Source organism: Peromyscus leucopus, chromosome 3 (genome assembly GCF_004664715.2).
Source record: "Peromyscus leucopus breed LL Stock chromosome 3, UCI_PerLeu_2.1, whole genome shotgun sequence".
NCBI classification, from domain to species: domain Eukaryota; kingdom Metazoa; phylum Chordata; class Mammalia; order Rodentia; family Cricetidae; genus Peromyscus; species Peromyscus leucopus.
The window spans coordinates 149,192,826-149,199,991 of record NC_051065.1 but is presented as its reverse complement, the minus strand read 5'-3'; the positions used below and the strand labels follow the sequence as shown (position 1 = coordinate 149,199,991).

The window sequence follows — 7,166 nt, the reverse complement described above, 5'->3', positions numbered from 1 at the left end:
TACAACTCACAGTTTCAGGGATTCCAGTGCGTGATCCTTTAGCCCTGTTGCTTCGAGCCTGTGGTGAAGTGGTGCAGCTTGCTCTCCTGTGTCAGCCAGGAAGCAAAGAGGAAGAAGAATAGGGGCCCTGAAAGCCCCTTCGCTGGTGTGTCCCCAGTGACCTAACTCCCTCTGACTGGGCCCCATTTGCTAAGGGATCCACCACTTCCCAATAATGCCAGAATAGGAGCCAAGCTATGAACGCACAGGCTTTGGAGGACATTCAAAATCCAAGCTAGAGCAGTTGCTGAGTGTCATGTGATCCAGCTTGGAAAAGGCGCAAATGCAGACTGAGTCTTAGGTCCTTCAGAGGCAAGTACAGAGGTGCTGACATTCTTTGGGAGCAGAGGTTATCAGCCTTGGTTGTGCATTGGGATTGCTTGTGGGTCTCACCCCAAGGATGCTGAATAGAATCTCTGAGTTGTGGTCCAAAGTATAAAGTCATATTTGATTACAAATAAGTCAAGAGCTTTCTGGGTGAGTCTGATGAACCATCATACAGCATCACACTCGAAGGGAAGGCCATAGCCTGCTGCTTTTCTGGGTGACCTGTGCCTCCCTGGTGTCCTCTGAAAGGCACTACAGGTACCAGCATCAGCTCTAATACACTGGGAGAGGTAGGTATGCTTGGGAGGAAATGCTTGTTTGACTTTAACCCTTTCTTTCCCAGAATCCACAGAGACGTGCTAGCTAAGGTGGAAACCTATCAGGGTGGAAATCTCATTCCCATCAGCCAGTGTGTACTGAGCACCTACTGTGTGCTTAGTTCTATGGTATTCTTTGGGGATAGAGACACTGAGATTTTTCTTTTTTCCTTAAAGTATTCACAAGCCAAGCCCACTATAGACAATCATGGCTGCTGGGGAGGGAGACTCAGTCTTCTGTGGGCTGGCTTTGTCTGAGTAGAGGAGGGGTCAAGAGCCGAGCACCTGTGCACACCGCCTCTCAACTCATAGGGTCTTTCTTCCCCCAGAGGCCGACTGAGGGGCTTTTCTCAGTGTGAGGGAGAAAGGAAGCCCGCCAGCTGGGAGCTAGACCAATGCTGGTAAGGCCTCGGCGGTGCTGGGAGCAGACATGGCTGGTGGGCCTGGTGCTCTAGTGAACGTGAACGTTTTACATTTTGTGGTCAGGATGGATCAAGATGCAAATGGGGCTGTTCTATGACCATGAGTGAACAGTGACAAAATGTGAACACGGTCTGAAACATACAGATACACAGACACAGACACAGACACATACACATACAAACACACACAGACACACACAAACACAAACAGACACACATAAACACACAAACACACACAGGCACACATACAAACACACACAGACACACAAACACACACAGGAACACATAAACATACACACAGACACACATAAGCACACACAGACACACATAAACACACACAGGCACACACAGACACACATAAAACACACACAGGCACACATACAGACACACACAGGCACACATACAGACACACACACAAACACACACAGGCACACATACAGACACAGACACACACATAAACACACACACACACACCATGACCAACATAAGCGACTGCTATTTATTCTTCCTAATCACATCGAGTTTTCCTTGATTCTTCCCTCTCATAAGATCCATTGAGAAACCCAAGCATACAACTACCCGTGCTTTTCAACAGCACTCAATTCCTGGCCCCTTCTCGGAATCGCCCCACATAAGCCCATCCTGAGCTAAATCCTTGCCAGCCCCTCCCCCTGCTGACGATTCTCCCAAGTCCAGAGGAAAGGGAACAGAGAGGAACATGATGTGTCCTGGTCTCCTCAGACAAGAGTGGAAGACAAGTGCTCTCAGACTGTGTGGGGTCTGTGTCACCTGCCAGAGGCCAGCACTGCCACCCATAGGCGAAGGCTTCCGGCTCTTTGCAGGGTAAGGAGCATAACATGGTGTCTGGGTATTTTCTCATTACGAATGAGCTCCTGTGGTGGTGATTTAAGGTGCTTAGGAGAAAAGGCTGTCCAATGGTTGAAGCTGCTTTTTAAATATTGTCACTCTGCCATAGTCCCTTCCCCTGACTCATTAGTGTCAGGGTACAGGGGCTGTGCAGTGGCCTCGCTAACTTAAGCCAGCCAAGAGCTTCCCACAGAAACGTTGTAAGCCCTCTCTGTGCTCTGAGAATCCCATAAGAAATCAGGAACCAGGGAACAGAAGACCCAGGGACAGCTGGAAAACACAGTTACTCTTCTGGCGTTAGGAGAAAATGTATGGTTTTTCTTTCCAGGAGAAGGCAGAGTGCTGAGGGTGGGGGTAGACTACATGGGACAGCAAAGGAATTTCTAATGAGACTTAAACTTTTAAAATTACATTTATTTATTTATTTGTTTGGTGTGTGTGTGTGTGTGTGTGTGTGTGTGTGTGTGTGTGTGTGTGTGTGTACAGGAGCGTGGAGGTCCAAGAACTGTGGGAGTCATTTCTCTCCTTCTTCTGTGTGGTTTCCTGGGATTGAACTGGGATAGTCAAACTTGGCAGCAAGCTCCTTTATTCACTGAGCCATCTTGCTGGCCCTACCTAATGAGGTTTTTAAACTATTCTTCAAGTCTGAGTGAAATTCTCAGGAAAAGAAACATGTTTCTTTCTTTCTTTCTTTTTTTTTTTAAAAAACACACCTATTTTTATTTACATGCATGCATGTATACATGTCACTAATGCAGTTCTGAGAAGACCAGAAGAAGGTGTTGGGTACCCCTCAGACTGGAGTTATGGGAAGTTGAGAGATGTGGGTGCTGGGAACTGAACCTCAGACTTCTGGAAGAGCAATGAGTGCCCTTAACTACTAAGCCATCTCTCCAGGCCTAGGGACATTTTTCTTAGCATTTTATCTACTTAACTCTTTCCCAAAGTAAACACAAGGCTTGAACTTTAGCCTCCCCCACCCCTAACATCTTAGAGTTAGTGTGGTGTGGTAGTTACAGATAATGGTTGTTAGATCCACAAACCTGAGTTCAAGTTCAGGCTGTCACCATTGGCTAGTTGTGACCTTGAGTGAGTCCCTCAATTCCTAGACCTACGAGGCCATCATCAACCATGTCTAGCTTGGTCCTAACAGTAATTTCTGTGTAAGGGATAAAGTGGGATGTTCATGTCACATCTCACAGTGCTCTGCACATGGGAAGCATTCTGTGAACAGTAGTGATGATGATTTATGGGATTCATATATTTTTTCATAAATTTTGATTCTTTGGGAGCTTGTGTTTATGGAATTTAGGCTAATCCTAGTTGGAATCAGACACAACACAAAGAAAACCATCAAAATTTTCAGTGGTACCTGTGGGTTCTGCATGTAATATCCCAGAGTTTTTCACTCAGGTCACACACTTGGACTGCTATAGCCAAGGGGTGAAACCATCTTAACTCACACTCCTTAAACTTTAAACTGACTTTAGATTTAAAAGTCTCAAAAAGAAAGAAAGAAAGAAAGAAAGAAAAGAAAAGAAAAATCTGCATATATCTTGTGCTCAGCTTCTGCTAATATTAGCATCTTAAACAAATATCATATGATTGTCAGAAATGGGAGATAAATATTGGTAAAGTGTTACCAAGCTAATGATCTTATTTAAATTCCACTGATTTTTATGTTGGTGACCCTTTCTAGTCCAGATCCTATCTACACTCCATATGCTTATTTAAGTCTCCTGGTGGTGGTTTGAAAGAAAATGGCCCCCAAAGGAGTGGCACTATTAGGAGTGTGGCCTTATTGGAGGAAGTGTGTCACTGTGGGGGCCAGCTTTGGGGTCTCTTTTTCTCAAGCTTCTTTTAGCGTTGACAGTCAGTGGACTTCCCGTTGCCTCTGGGTCAAGATGTAGGACACTCGGCTATTTCTCCAGCACCATGCCTTCCTGCCTGCATGCGGCCATGCTCCCAGCCATGATGGACTGAGCCACTGTAAGTGAGCCACTGAACTGTAAGTGAACCACCACCACTAAATGTTTTCTAAGAGTTGCCATGGTCATGGTGTCTCTCCACAGCAATAGTAACCCTAACTAAGACACTCCTGTAACCCCAACTTGTCTATACAGCTTTTCTTATCTTTCATGATCTGAACACTATGTAAATTACTTGTTTTGGTGCTGTGACAGAACACTGAACCAAAGCAACCTGAGGGAAGGCTTATTTTTATGTTTGAGGAGACAGCCCATCATGGCGGGAACGTCAAGGCAGCCGGAGGTTGAGGCTGCTGGTCGTATTGCAGCTGCAGTGAAGAAGCAGAGGGAGGTAAATGGACGCGCTCAGCCTACATTCAGGGCTGGTTTTCCCACCTCAGTTAACCGGATCTAGATCATTTCTCACAGGGATGCCTGTCAAGTCCACGTGAATCATCACAGATGCAACGGCATGAAGAATAGTTGCTTGTTGAATGTCCTTTGCTTGGAGCTGTGTTCTCATTTCTCATGATCAAATAGAATTATCGGCAAGAATCGCGGTGGACGGGTATTGCTCAGGCGAGTTTACTTGCCCCTCCTTTCCATCAGTGTCATATCTGAAAAGGGCTCAGGTTGTCCAGGAGTGCACAGGAGAGGGCCTGACCTGTCCTCTGCTGCCACTCACGCTGAAAATCACTGCTGCTCAGAGACACTCCTTTGGAAACAGACCACGCTTCTTGGAAGATCCCTCTGCTCTTGTCCTGCTCCGAGTGGAGACAGAAAATACCTGGGGGAAAAGATCATGACACACTGGCTTTTAAACATGCCCAGAATGAACTTGGCACCAACCACTACTTATGCATTTCCATGAGCTCATTTCACTTCATCCAGCCCTGTGTCAGGAAGCTTGATGTTCAGTTATCCTGGGTAGCAGTCCCTAGAGGCTCCCCTAATCTGTCTGTTGAGTAAGAAGAACTCATGAACACTGATTCTGATAGTGCCAGTCCTTGGTCTTGTCCCTGCATACCGAAGGGTGGTAGAAGCAGGAGTTGTCTGTCCTGTGTGATTGGTGTGACACCCCAGGACAGGCAGTCTGAAGACTGTCACAGATAGTTCTGCCAATGGTTCTCAAACTACTTCCCCATCACTTGGCTGAGCAGGGAAAAATATCAGTCACAACAGGATGGAGGTGAAAGGAACTGCGGATCACAAGCATAAAAGAGCGATCAAAAAGGCAGTGTAGCAGCAGTCATGTAGAAAACTCAAGAATCGGCGCTCCCTCGTGTCAGAGCAACTCAAGAACAGAGAACGACGCGAGGATGTCCTCATCTCTGGGAGTGTTTCCTAAAAAACGAGAGCCCGTCAGTGCATGGGTGAGGTTAGAGAGAGCCAAGCAACACTGATGGAGGCTGTGTGGTACCCAGACTTCTTAGGGGGCTGGTTTGAGTCTCAAACTCCAGCTACCTGGTAATTTTAGAGTACAAATTTCAATGTTCACAACACTTAGTAGGTCAGTTAGTGGGCTGCTAGTCAGCACTGCTTGGCACAAGTCTAGGAAGTCGATCACATTGCTTTGCGCTTTTAGCATGAATTTGAGTCTCTCTTTGAGAACTCTTTTCATCTCTTTCTTTAAACCATAAGACGAGACAGATGTGACTGCTCTTTCCAGAGGACCAGAGTTCGATTCCTAGCACTCACATCAGTGGGCTCACATCTGCTTGTAAGCCCAGCTCCAGGAGATCTGACACCCTCCCCTGGCCTCTGAGGGCACCCACATGCATGTATGCAAACATACACAGAATATACACATACGCATAAATAAATATAGAAAAATACAATCTTTCTTTTTTAAAGAATAGTCTCCATGAAGCTCGTTGTGAATACTTAAGGATAAATAGCAGCATAGTTATCGTTGGTGGGCTTGCAACATTAGTAGATCCGTTCTTCCCTGAAATCTCACACACTTTTCCAAGGTGGGCAACATTTTCTCCAATTTATAGACGTGAGAATGAGAGTCTCAGAAGTTGAATGCTTTGCTCAAAAACGTTAAGCTGGAAAGTGACAGATGCCATGCTCAGCCCCTGCGCTGCCCGGCCTCAAAGCTTATGTATGCCCTTTCCTGCTGCGCTGAGCAGGTGGTGGGTCAGAGACTGAAGGAACAGCCGGCTACCTCCTTGGGTCATTCCTGCCTGGAAAGAAAGTCCCTCTGACTAGCCGTCTGCATCACGCTGCCAAATCTTTCCTGATGACTGTTTTAAACCTTGGCATTTCATTAATTGCAGTTAAAAAAAAGTTCTAGCACAATGTCATAGAATTCAAACAATACTGGAGCTTCAAAAGAGAGAAAACCTCCTTTATTACTGTTGCCGAGGCCAGCTCTGTTCTGAGTGCAACCACTATTAACGCATGAATTGTTTTCAAACTTTTCAACATTGTGTGCGCATACACGTATGTGTGCATGTTTGTGCCTGTGTGTGTGTGTATGTGTGTGTGTGTGTGCACGCTGGAAGTTTTACTGACTTCTCCCAGTTCAGTGATCTTGATGTCTCCCTGACCCATCCCCCCACAAATCATTGTCCCTTCCAGAATGCCATTTGAACCAGGTAAGATCTAAATACCTTGAAATCCATCTACCTAGCCCCTAGAGTGTCCGAAAGGAACGGCATGCAAGCCGTGTGAATAGAGTGTGCTGTGGTAAAATCGCAAGCAAGTGGCTGAACTGCCAGGGTGCGCCCACAGTCCCCTGGCCAGGGAGTCACTCCTGTGCGGATTGTCTGGTGGCTGAGGGGAGGGGAGAGTATGGGAGGGGGAAGGCGGGAGGCGGAATGTGGGCCGGTCAAGTTTAGGATTACAGCCTCCACAGGGCGGTCTCCAGCCATGCTTTAAATAGCCAGCACCTTCCCTGGCCCCCTCGAGAATTCTCCGACAGGACCTCAGGCAGAAACTTCACCAAGGTTCGGAATACTTTCTTCTCTCTCTCTCTCTCTCTCTCTCTCTCTCTCTCTCTCTCTCTCTCTCCTGTTTCTGGGCCTCAGAATGTAGGTTGGTGGGATCCATGGATTTACAGCCAAAGGGCTTTTGATGTCCCGACAGCACTGTTGGCTCTTAGGTACGCAGATGCAAACACTTTATGCTGTTCTCTTGACATTCTGAAATGGGGGGTGGGGTGGGGGTGGGGGTGGCTCATGACTTAAGGGACCACGGGAGCAGGAGATAGAGAATCCTAA

At 46.8% G+C, this 7,166-nt stretch overlaps 1 protein-coding gene across 1 annotated transcript in view; it reads left to right on the top strand.

Moving 5' to 3' along the window:
* The first annotated feature begins 6,805 nt into the window (after positions 1–6,805).
* Positions 6,806–7,166, top strand: part of Slc6a13 (solute carrier family 6 member 13) — a 38,120-nt gene continuing 37,759 nt past the window's right edge. Inside the window, 1 exon segment of the mRNA XM_037204180.1 lies at positions 6,806–6,893. The gene's annotated coding sequence lies outside the window, so the exon portion shown is untranslated.